Source organism: Notamacropus eugenii, chromosome 1 (genome assembly GCF_028372415.1).
Source record: "Notamacropus eugenii isolate mMacEug1 chromosome 1, mMacEug1.pri_v2, whole genome shotgun sequence".
NCBI classification, from domain to species: Eukaryota; Metazoa; Chordata; class Mammalia; order Diprotodontia; family Macropodidae; genus Notamacropus; species Notamacropus eugenii.
The window spans coordinates 545606286-545619349 of NC_092872.1; the positions used below are offsets into that span (position 1 = coordinate 545606286).

The 13064-nt window shown below is 37.3% G+C and overlaps 1 pseudogene; it reads right to left on the reverse strand.

Annotated features, from left to right (window-relative positions):
- Positions 1–884: 884 nt before the first annotated feature.
- On the reverse strand, positions 885–1953 carry LOC140518853 (endoplasmic reticulum-Golgi intermediate compartment protein 3 pseudogene; annotated as a pseudogene).
- Positions 1954–13064: the final 11111 nt, after the last annotated feature.

Genomic DNA, 13064 nt, shown 5'->3' on the forward strand with positions numbered 1-13064 from the left:
ATGGCCTCTAAATTCTCTTCTAGTTCTAATTCGATGATCTTTATCATGTAATTAGTTAAACACCAGAGAAAAATTATGGGAAATAAGAAAAGCCAGTGTATATGATAGGAAACAAAACTATTTTTGGTCTTTAACTGAAAAAAATTCTCAAGAAATCACCCTATTTCTGTGTGAAAACCATATTAACTTTCATTTAATTGTTTTAAAATGTTGTATTTTGGGAGATACAGGAAATAGACAAAAGGAGGCTCCCTACTGGTCTTTCCTTTTATATTCCCACATCACCTAGCTCTTCTTTATACTGAAATCACCTGCCAGAGATCAGAGCAATGTGAATCCCTTCCCAGAGATGCTAGTCTCCCATATTTCACCTTTCCCTGGCTGTACCCAGCTCTTTTCAGAGGCTGAGGGAGAACTGAGTTTGAAAGAGTAGCTGAGACCAGGTGCCAGTATGGGGTATTAGCAGGGAGTAGGGTCCTTTCACTCTTGTGCACAACCTGGATTAGAGGGATTGAAAGGAATACCTCTACCCCCAGGAAATGTCTGCCCTAACTCTTCCATTGGGATGTTCTGGGATGGGAAGCACAAGGGAAAAGGAAGCAGCTGCAGGAAGTCAAGGAAAATGAGACACAGGAGCAGCATGAGAGTTGAGGCAAAGGATTATGGGGATAGGGGGAGAGACATACTTAGACCTCAATATCATCACAACACACAATTTTACCAACTCTTGGAGGAGGAGGGGGAGGGGCAGGAGGATAGAACAAGTCTAATAGTCTGAGGTTAGAATTCATGAAGGGCAGAGCCTAGGCCACCACTAGGAAGTCAGACACCAGGAGACAGAGTTTCCTGAGTAAGACAGGGCTGGGGTCATGCAGCTCTGGTGACTATGTTGTCTTCCCTAATATGATTTTCTTCTGGATGGCTCGAGCAGAGTGGTAGATCAGGAAATCGATGAGTCCAGTGACTGTGAACCTGCTCCAATGATGGCACAGATACCAGTGAGGAAGTGGCTGATGGTTCTGTGCTTCTTGGTCAGTTTAACCATCATAGGTGAGAGCTCATATGGCAGAAAGACTCCAGGAAGCCCCTGGTCCCCAATCAGCTCATTGGCAACTTTCTCATGTCTTGTCACAGAGAACTGATTTGTGTCCTTAGCACCTCCCCATTAACTTTCATGTATACTGTGGGAATTACCTTCACAAAGTATTGGAACATCATGGAGGCTTAGGGGGCAGTGATGTTGGTATTATCCAGTGGGTTAACAATTCCTGATAATCTTCCCTAACTGACAGATGTCATATGTAGTGAGTCATGTTGATATTGCCTAGTCCAAAGCTCTGCAGGTAATGAACATGCACATGGTGACTGCTGGAAACTCTTCCCAAGTACAAAGTGGAAGTTCCCAGCCACTTTGTTGACTTCTAGGAAGCTGTACACCTGGAGGCCTTCATTCTTCTACTCTTCCATCTTTTGTCGTCACGATGACACTGCTCAATGGTGTTTGGATTCTTGAAGGCCCTCTGTCTATAGGCTTCTCCCACATCTTCACATGTGTTACAGTACTTGCTATCCTCAGACTTGGCACCATAGCAGCTTTCACAGCACTCAAGATCCAAAGAGCTGGGGTCAAACACCTTTTCCTCCACCTTCCCCAGCTCATGACACTCAGCTTCTGTGGTTACAGGGTGGCCATCCTTGTCCAAACACTGCTTTTATAGGTTGTGTTCCACATCCAACTGCTGTTCCACAGTCTCATCCATGGCATCAATACTCAGATAGGCATAAGGCATATGGGGGAAGAAAATATCAATGTTGATCTTCACTTTGTTACCCCGGGGACTTGTCAATGTAGAGTTCAGGATGAATCTCAGTCATAAGGTAATACTTCAGTTCAGACAGGAAGAGTAGGAGCATTAGGAGATCACGGATGATGTTCACCAAAGGCACCAGGGGTCAAAGGTCGGCAAGACCCTCTCCCTCTGTACTTGGCTCACCTTCTAGAACCAACCCAGGCCAACACAGGACCTGATCAATTAGGAGATTTTTTAAAACAGCCTCTGATATCCTATCCCTGAACTTACAAATTTGCACTGTGATAGGAAAAATAGAAAAAAAAAAATTTAACAATTGCAAATATCTGACTTTTAACCTCAGAGAATACAATGTTTGAATAATTCTCATAAAATCACAGGATTTTGTAGAAAGTCAACTAGAAGTTTTCGCCATTGAAAGGAATAATTGAAAACAACATTAAAATGATAAGTTTCAGCACTGAAATTCAAAGATGATTTAATTCATATGATTATGTAAAAATCCTTAATTCCATTCAAAGGTTCATTTTGTACAAATGGTTGAGTTGTTTCAGTTAAAATGAACAAATATCTAATGATGCATTAAAATCTCAAACACTGTGAGCCTTTGAGGTATAAATACCTAGGTTCAGCCAATTAGCACTCAGGAAGGTAAGATAAAGACCTCAAGTTGTTACTGAGAAACATAAAGGTTGAAGACATTGTTAATAAGTCACTTCTAGAAGTGATAAAATTGATTTAAAAACTGTTAGAAAGCTCTCAGTTCGTGTTGCCAAACACATTTTAATGCTGGCTTTGGGGGAAATGTAATTCTTCTGCATAACATGCTGTGAGTTAACCTTAAAATATTACATTTAGCACCAAGAAATGTTTTGTTTCTACATTTACGTGTTTTTGTAAGCTTTCTGTGGTTATATGAAATATTAAGAGCAGCAATTTCACTTCACTCCAACTAACTGCAAACTATCAAGCCCTCTTCCCCAAACTAAGGGTGCTCAGCTTTCAAATGAAAAGGGAATGGCTTCATTAATTAACCTTCTGTTCTTGTCCTTTTTCTGTAACTTTTTAATGAAGCGTGAGATGTCATTAATGTGACTATGACAAACCATAGATGTCTGGATTGTATTGCTTACAATTATCACAGATCCTTTGGAGGAATTCTGACCTTCTCTGCTGAAAGCTCAGATACTGATTCCTCGACTTCTAGCTCTGGTGACCCAGGTCGTGAGGAGGCTCAAATTGCAGAGACAGTAACTCTCAAGCCTTTGAAGATTAGGGAGGAAACCAGCACCAATCAGTGTACCTGGAACATAGTAGGTTCTTGCTGAGTTGAATGGAAATAAAAATAAATTACACCAGTCTGTGGTCCAATATATGAAGCAGATAGTGGGGATAGACAGCTATTGCTAGACCCAATCTTGGGACACCCCTGCACTTAGGAATTTCCCTAGAACTCCTCCAATGAGAAATGCATGAGCATGAGGAGGCAAACCTCCAGTATATAGGATGAAAAATCATAATGAATACTGACTGAAAAGCCATAACTGCCCACCTACTTACAAGATCTAGGAAGAGCTGTTAGTCCCATGAATCAGGCTTCTGTAGTACATGGAATAGGAGTCATACAAAATAAAGGCTAGAAAAGTAGGTTGGAGTCAGATTGAAGGGTGTTGCAAATGCCAAGCTAAGGAACACATGTTTTATCCCATATATCCCAGGAAGGCACAAAAGAAACTCTCCAGGGGTATAACATCAATTAAGCAATCAATAAGCATTTGTTAAATATCTACTATACTGTATGTACTAGAGATAACAAACATATGAAGATATAAAATAGATATAGAGATATAAAACAGGAAGTAATCTCTGCCCTTAGGAGCTTACAAATGGCCAGTTCGTATGAAGCCTTAGCTTCTTGTAGGATGACCTACAGCATCTTATGAGTGATCTCAGACACTTAGGAGGCCCAATGAAGTTAGTGTAGGTAACAAGTTTGAGTTCATAGTCAGGGGTAAAGCCCAGGGAGAACAATAATTAAAACATAACTGGGGCAAATTCTGGTAGAAGGACATATAGAGGGCATTGTGGAGGATGGACAGGAGGACTACTCAGTTGTGCATAGATAAATCCATGGGGTCTGGGGGGTGGGGAGTTTGGGAGGAAGAAAACAACAGCTCAGATAGTAGTGTGGCCTAGGGATGGGCAGAGGACAGGCCCAGTGAAAATATATTAATATCAAGAGGAATATCTAGCCTGTCCCCAAAGTGTTTTACATAAGTATTTATGTACTATTTGTTCTGTGAAGTTTGGATTCAGTCAAAGGGCCGCACTTGAGGACTTAGAGGACCATATGTGGCCTCAAGGCTGCAGGTTCCCTATCCCTGGTATATAATGATTTTAAATAGTCTAAAACAATATTGATTAATATGGCTGTCGTATAAAGTAGTTGCTCTTTTCATTAAATCTATTTTAGTTTTAACTCTGTCTGAGATCAAGATTACTATTCCTGTTTTCTTTCCCTAATAAGTTCTACTCCTGATCTTTATTTTATGTCTGTGTGCATCTCTTATTTCCTATCCCTCCTGACTCCTCTATATTACTTCTACTCTCTACCTTGTCCTCTATTACATAACCCATCCCCCAAAAAGATCCCTTCCTTATCCTCTCTCCCCCACCCTTTCCCCTTACCTTCTTATTCCTATTTGAATTTAAGAGACTCATAGCCCTCCAAATACGTTATTCCCTCTTTATCCCATTCTTGTTAATCTAAACATTCAAATTTTCAATAAATTCAACAAGATTCAATTTTTCAGTAAGGTCTCAGTTCCCACTTGCTACAGTCCATCTCAGAATTCGAGATACGACCTTGCCTCATCATCTCAGAGGCTAGAACTATGTGTCATATAGTAAATATAACAGAAAAGTTTGAAAGGATTGAGGACAAGTGTCTCATCTCTGCTCCCTATTCACTATGCCATACACTCAGGATGATGTGGATGAACTGGAATTAAGATAGCTCCCTCTCTTATGATGGAGGGAGTTTCAGAGAATTCTTAGAGATACTAGAAGTCCAGCAAGTCACTGCTTGCCAAACCTCAAGAGATGATGAGGCCAAGCTAGATCTGATATACTCTCTCTGTAATGAAAAGGCTTCACTACAACAAAACATCAATTTTGTCAAAGAACTAATTGGTTAACTCCCAGGTTCAAGATCACCTTCCTTATCATCACTGCAACAGCCCACGAAACCATTGTAGAATTAATATTGTTTCCCATATCCCTGACCCTCACATTTTTTTTTTGTTATTTTGTTTGTTTTCGTTCATTTTTAAAGCATGAATATGGCAAGGTCATTATAGGAGGTAGGTGGGAGTAGATATCCTACATAACCTACTGAGTTTTACCTGGGAACTCAGACAGCCTAGACTACTGAACGCTGGCTTTGTATTGGACCTCTTTGACTCAACTACTTTATCTTCCCTTCTTGTATGATCCTGTTGCTTCCTGGACCTGACCACCAGTTGTGGGCCTTCCTGGGATCATTAGTTATTTTGATTAGAAAACTTGGCATCCTTCCAGTCCAGGTAAGGGCAGAGGAAGAAAAGTAGTCTTGACAATATTGGGTAACAAAACCAAAACAAAAGCAATGTGTTTTTCCCCTGTCACACTCACAAAAATAAACAAAACTTACAGTATTTTTGTGCTGATTTCAAATATGGCTTTAAATTTTTGCCTATAGAATCATAATTTTATTTTTTTTACTGGAGGAAAGGAACAAACATTTATTCAACACCTATTATATGCCAGGCAGTATTTTAAGTTCTTTTTATACATTATCTCATTTGATCTTCTCAATGACCCTGTGAGGTAGGTATTATTACCCCATTTTACAGTTGAGGAAACTGAGGCAGATAATGGTTGAGCAACTTGCCCAAGGTCACAAAGTTAGACATGTCTGTCATGTCTGACATGTCTAAATCTGAACTCAGATATTATAGCACTTCATCTCCTGGGCTATCTCTCTACCCATTTAACTGGTATAAAATTTAGCTTTTGAAAATCCTAAATGTATTTCATCTGTGGAACATTCCTCCTCTGCCTTCCACTTGTGCTGATATTAGTTTCCTATTGCAAAGATTATTTGATGAAATAATTCCCCTTAACCCATAGGTATACCAGGAAGAAGTGTCAATGTGAATATAAGACAATGAAGCTTGAATGGCTTATTACATCCCATAACTTTAGAGGCTTCGAAAAAGTCATCAATAATTTCCTTATAATTTTCTTCTATATAGTTTCCCCGAAAGGTTTTGGATATTTTAATAAACATTAATAATGAAGATCCTTCAACTTCATCTAAATGACCTTCAAAATATGTACCCTTCATCATGCCTTATTTAAGAACCCACAGACATTCCCATTTGATTCTTGGACATTTTTTTTTTATTTTAAAAAAATCTAAACCTTTTTGATCCATTGCAAAACTTTTTAGTAAATCAAATTTAATATGCACTTTTTTCAGAGCTACAACTTAGGATCTTAGCAAAATGTCTTAAGATATTGACTGTTGAAGTGAATTATCACAGAGCTAGTATATGTCCAAGGTATAACCTGAGCCCGGGTCTTCCTGACTTCAAATCTGGCTCTCTATCTAGGATAAACTGACACCTCTCTATTTAGTTTGCAAAGGAGGCAAGAAAACTTTTTTTCTGGAATAACCACATTTTTCTTTCCTTTACAGCCAATGTTTTTGATGTAGTGATTTTCCTTGTCTTGGCTGCCTGTTTTGCAAATATATCATTAATATTTGGTAGATCTGAATTATAAACTGTATAAAAAAGGAGTTGCTTTCAGATTACTATCCATATGCCACAAGACTCTTCATACTGGGTGCTTTTCAACAGAAGCTTATTTTTTTAACATAGTTTGGTGCTCTCTTGAAGGATGTATCAACATTTTAGGCTAGAAGCTAAAAGTTAGCTTGATTTGTGGATGTTAAGGTCATACGCATGACCACTGAGGTCTCTTCAAATTACTAATTGAATATCTGAAAACAAAAATATTATTCCAGATAAGGGCCATTATTTTGCTTGTCTTACCAAATTTTTCATACTGAGCCTCATCATGACAAACCCAACAATCAGATACATTTTTCTCTATCCAAATTTCAAATTCCTGATGGTTTCAGCACAGGCAGTTCTTCACTACATAAAATAAGTCTTATAGATGATGTTAGATTTAGATATTGTGGGATATGTTTAGGCTTGGATACAATCACTAATATTTCTAAATAAAAATAGTAATCTGTTGAAGCCTTTTCTTCTCTGAAAATCATAGGAACTATATAAGTAATGTGACAAAATCCATATATCCAATCAATAAGTAATCTAACATAAGTGATATAGCAGAAGTGAGAGGCCCAAACCTTTTCATCATCACTTATTTTTACATCCCAAAAATTCAAATGCTTAACTAGAGAAAAAATATTTCATCTATCAAATGTAAAAGTTAGCTTACTACATGCATAATAAAACCTATTCAGAAAATGGGCATACTTAAGTAATGAACACCAACATTGAGAAAGTAGAAAATATTTGCAAAAACAGGATTAGAAATAATAAACATGTTTATTAAATACTGCCATAAACAACAATTATGTTTAGTAAATACTACCAGGCATAGAAGTGATAGAAAAGTCAGCTACATATTGAGAGTTTAACTGCATGGTAGGTTTACATGGATACATATGACCCTGGACCTCTGTCACAGCACATTGAGGGGGAACTTCACACAGCCAGCTAAAGAGTTCTCACTATTCTCCAAACTTTGTAGCACTCGTGACCAAACTAAATTTTATTATCAGCTCATACTTGAATAACTTATATGTCACTCAATAATGTTAAGTGCTAGAGATATTCTGTTTGCATTTTAATTAAAATATATATGTGTTTATAAAATATGAATGTGACAAAATACCTGTTGAACAGTACAACTTTTGTTATGTACGTTTACTATAGTAGTTACTTCAATACTATTTTAATTCACAGCCACATTTAGGTTCCTAGAACTTTCTTTGAATTCACCATCTATTCACCCACTCTAATGAGTCCTTATTTTTCTCTTAACTTTTCCCAATTTGAATTAATGTGACATAACAGCAATGTAAAAATGTATGTATATAAATATATGTAAATATATTTAAAAGAGAATTCAAAGTATATATCAATGAATATCAATCAAGGAGCCAACATTCATTACACAAACTACAGCCTCAAAAAATTTAGGCAATTGAAATTGTACATCTTGAATCTGCTTCCCATGATAATTTATTAATCAGAAAGGTAAACTCATAATATTGGAAAAACAGGTTTATATGTCCATGCTTTCTGCATGCTGCTATATCTGTATGTTACAGTAGGGGGAAAGGGGAGGATAAAGGGGTATTGGTGACTTGCTCAGAAATCAAACTCAGGAGCCTCAGAACCTGAAAGTCATTATATCTCACCAGTCTTATCTGTGAAGCACTAAAACCAATGAAGCCATGCTCCTGCATGTGTCAGAATTTAAGATATTAAATATTAAGATACTAAAAATTTAATATAAAACCAGAAGTTATTCCCTAACAGATAAGTAGTTGAAATATATAAATAAAAAGTTCTCAAAAGAATTGCAAACCATTAACAACCATATGAAAGAATGCTCCAAAACACAATAATAAAAAGAAATGTAAATCCAAACAACTCTAATGTTTCACCTCACACCTAGCAGGTTGGTCATTATAGTTTTATAGCGGTACTCTGTATATCCAGTTATGTTCATTAATCATAGCTAGAATTTCATATAGAGAACATTCAAATATTATTTCATTTTATCCTTACAACAACCCTGGGGGGTAGGTGTTTTATTAACCAGATTTTACAATTCAGGAAACTGAAATAGATAGAGGATAAGTGACTAGCCCAATGTCACACAGCTAGTAAATAGGACAAATTTGAACTCAGAACATCCTGACTCCAGATCCAGCACTCTACTCACTGTACCACTTATTATGACAAAATATGTTAGAGGGATTATGGAGAGACAAGTATAATAATACAGTGCTGGTGGAGTAGTGAATTAGCATAGTTATTCTGGAAAGCAATTTGGAATTTGGTAAATAAAGTGACTAAAATGTCCATAACCTTTGATCCAGAGATTTCACTGCAGGCTATATACCCCAAGGACCTCTTGGACAAAAAGAAACATTCTATAGGTACCAAAATATTTATAGCACCATTTTTTATGATAACAAAGAACTAGAAATAAAGTAAATGCCCATGGATTTGGGAATGACTAAATAATCATGGTACATGAATGTAATAGATATTACTACATGGTAAGAAATGACAAGCATGATGAATACAGAGGAGCATATCAAGATTTATATGAACTAATGCAAAGTAAGAAGAGCTAAGAAAAAATTTGCAATGACTACAACAATGTAAACAGGGAGACCCACCAAAAAAAGTCAAAATTGAATAAAGGAATCCTACCAAATTCTTTTTATGACACAGACATGGTGCCAATATCTAAACCAGGAAGAGCAGAAACAGAGAAAGAAAGCTATTTCCCTAATGAATATTGATGCAAAACTTTTAAATAAAACACTAGCAAGGAAATTATAGCAATATATCACAATGACCATATATTATGACCAGATGGGATTTATCCCAGGGATATAGTGCTGGTTCAATATTAGGAAAACTATTAGCATACATGACCATATCAATAACAAAGCCAACATAAATCACATGATTTTGAACCTATACATATATTCTAACATTTAAAAAGTTAATTTAAGCTATAACATGGATAGCAGTAAAATAGGCAAGAATTAAGCATGCCATCTTGCTATCTATCAATAAGCATGGCTAGCATACACAGGAGGGCCTGCTGCACAGGTTCTTAGATCTGCTCTTCTAAAAGGAAAGTAACTTTTGAGGGACCAACAATCTACTTTAATCAAGCACATATATCACTCACTTAATTTAGGGGAGTAAGTCAGCACCCAGAACTTCAGAGAAAATGCAGAGAAATGAAAACCAAGAAACAGGGCTTCCAACTGTCTGACCATAAGCAATACATACATCACAGATCGACAGACAGATCCAACTGTCTGACCATTACATACATACATAGTTACCAGGGAGGATGTTGCTCTCTGCATTGCTACTGTGTATAGATTTTTGTTACTGTGATGGATTTGACTTCCTGGTATCTGAATAAATGTTTTGGTTCTGTCTTCCAGGTGGAGAGTCTGTGATATTTAGATTCAGAATTGTGCTAGGATATTTATGGCCATGGTAGGTGCTGTGAATATTGCATTGATGCTACAGGGGGCTCCTTAGCAGCTACCCACACTCTTATCTGGCCAAACAAACACTTCCAATGAGTAAGCCCCAAAACAAAACTTCACCTCAGAGTATTTATACACTTTTCAGAGTCAAAGGGCATCAAGACCTTCATGACTCAGTACCTCATTAGAAATTAACAAAAGGTGTGTGCCTTTCTACAAAACAAATCTCCCCTAATCAAACTTCCCTTAGTGGGCATGCCCATTAATGGGTGGGGAAGATCTTTAACTCTCAGAATTAACATTACACCATCAATATGTCTTCTTTTCTCCCTACAGACCTACTCTAAGAAAACATCATGCTAAAATCATCATTTCATACAACTGTAGGAACTCAAAGAAGCAAAATACTACCTAGAATTAAGCTGTTTCCAAATACCAAGCTAAAATAAGGGACTACTGTGAAGTGCCTCCTCTTTGAGAAGCAGAGGGGACTATATGTGTGAAGCTGCCAGAAGACTTCTCTCTCTATAAATATTAGCAATTCTGATTGTTTCTGATTAAAGTAAAACTTGTTATGCTATTGCTGCTCTGCCCTTGAAGCCCGTTTCTCTTCATATTTTTGTGGGATGCTCTAATTTTTAGAAATGCTTATGTACATTTTCCAATTTTGTGCAGTCTCATTCTTGCATTTAACTTCCTAGAAATAGGATGGAGCACAGGGAATAATCTAGCTGCCATCCAGAATCAGTTGGCCTCCAATAGCTTTGCTGACTTCTGCTGCTGCTGGTGAACTCCAGGAATAGTTTTCTGACATGTACTAACCCCTCCATGAACAGCAATATGGTACATAGGTAAGAGAATAAGATTTCCCCAGTACAACAGTGCTGTCCTGTCACATCACAATAGGAGATGGAACATCTGCTCTAACAATTTCTATTCATGATGAATTTCACAGGCAGAAAATAAGAACATGAAATACGGGAGAAAATGAGCACTTGAGGAAAAATAATGTGTTCTGTTTCAGGAAGGACAAACTGAAGGAGAAATCACACCTCCATAGTGTACTCAGCAAGACAAAATGTTTTTGTCTACACATCCTATAAAGGACCTCAGAGCATGAGATCACTTTCCTTCAGCCCCTATGCCCTTTTGTTGCCACTATCACTCCACCTCTAAAATTATGAATTCCTTTGGTTGGAAAAGAAGGAAAATGCCAGAAGTCAAGGTTAATTATAATTTAACTTGATTTGAACTTCAGAAATCCATCTTTTTCTAAAATGAAAATATATTTTGAATCATGAAGAAGGCCAGGCAATGCCATTTCTGATATTTATATTCTAATAATTAATGGCCAGTTCCTCTGTCATAATAACAGAAATTTTTGTCCATCTACTTAGTTGCTACAAGTCCTCCTTAGTCGTAGTGCCTTCTCTTTGATATTGTCTCCAATTTATCCTGTATATATCTTGTTTGCACATAGTTAGTGGTTTGCTTGTTTCCCTACTAGATTATGAGCTTCTTGAGAGAAGGGTTTGCTTGTTGTCTTTCTTTGTACCCCATTAGCATAATGTCTGGCATATAGTAGACATTTAATAAATGCTTGCTGACTTGACTTTTTGGTTGCTGTTGTTTTTTTTCCCCCGAATAGACTAAAAAGCCAATTTCTCTTGAACAACTATTACCTAACAAGTAGATTGGAGCTGGAGCTTCACTGTGTGGAATTGATGGCAAATTTACTCTATTTCCCATTTCTTTGTACTCCTTCCAGTTTCGTCAATAAATGCTTTCAGTATGTTCTGGCTTAACTGGTCCTCTTGCCAATTCTTTTTATAGGCTTTGTAGACATTTAATAAATATTTAATTGAGACTTACCATTTGGAAAGCACTAAACTAGTCATAGTGGATCATAAAATATTATAGTTGAAAGGTACCTCAGAGACCAATACCTGAAAAGCATATCCTACTACAACATCCCTTACAAGTCATCATGCAGCCTTTGCTTCACCACCAGGGAAAAAGAGCTTACACTTTCAGGGGGAGGCCATTCCCCTTTTAGATAACACTAAATGTAAGGAAATTTTTTCTTTATGTTGAATTGAAATTTCTTTGCAATTTCCACTTATAGTTCCTAGTTCTGCCCTAGAGGACAAGCAGCAGAACAAAGTCTAATCTCTCTTCCACATGACAGCTCTTCAAATCTTGAAGGTAGTGATCATGTCTTCCTTAAGTCATTTCTTTTTCAAGTTTCTTTAAAATATGCTCCTATGGCAGTGAGTATAGAAGACTTAGGAGAGGCATGATAATAGCCTTCAAGACCTTAAAGGGCTGTCATGAGAGAAAGGGATTAGACTTGCTGTACCTTTAAATGTAGAACTAAATACAATATGGGCAAGTTTTAGACAGGAAGATTATGGGACAACGTAAGGAAAAATGTCCTAAAAATTAAGCTGTATAAAGAGTGGAAAAGGCTGTCTCAAGAAGGAATTGGGACTCTTTTACTGGATGTGTTAAAATGAAGGCTAGATAGCCACTCTTGGGAGATAATACATTGATCACTGTTTCTTTGGTTAGACGATCTTATTATGACCTCCAGGATCAAATATGCAATCCACTTCTTGGCTCTGAAAACTCTTCATAGCCTGGACCCTTCCTAGCTTATCCCTCTTCTCACACCTTGGTCCCTTTCACATATGCTGCCATTCAGTGACAGTGGTTGACTTGCTGTTCTTTGTACATGATACTCCATCTCTCAATGCTGGCCCTTTTCATGACCTATCCTCCATATCTAGAGTTCTCTTCCCCTCATCTCCACTGCCTTGCTTCCCTGGCTTCCTTCAAGTCTCAGATAAAGGTACACCTTCTGTAAGAAGCCTTTCCCAGTCCTTCTTAACCTTAGTGCCTTTGGATATTATCTCAAT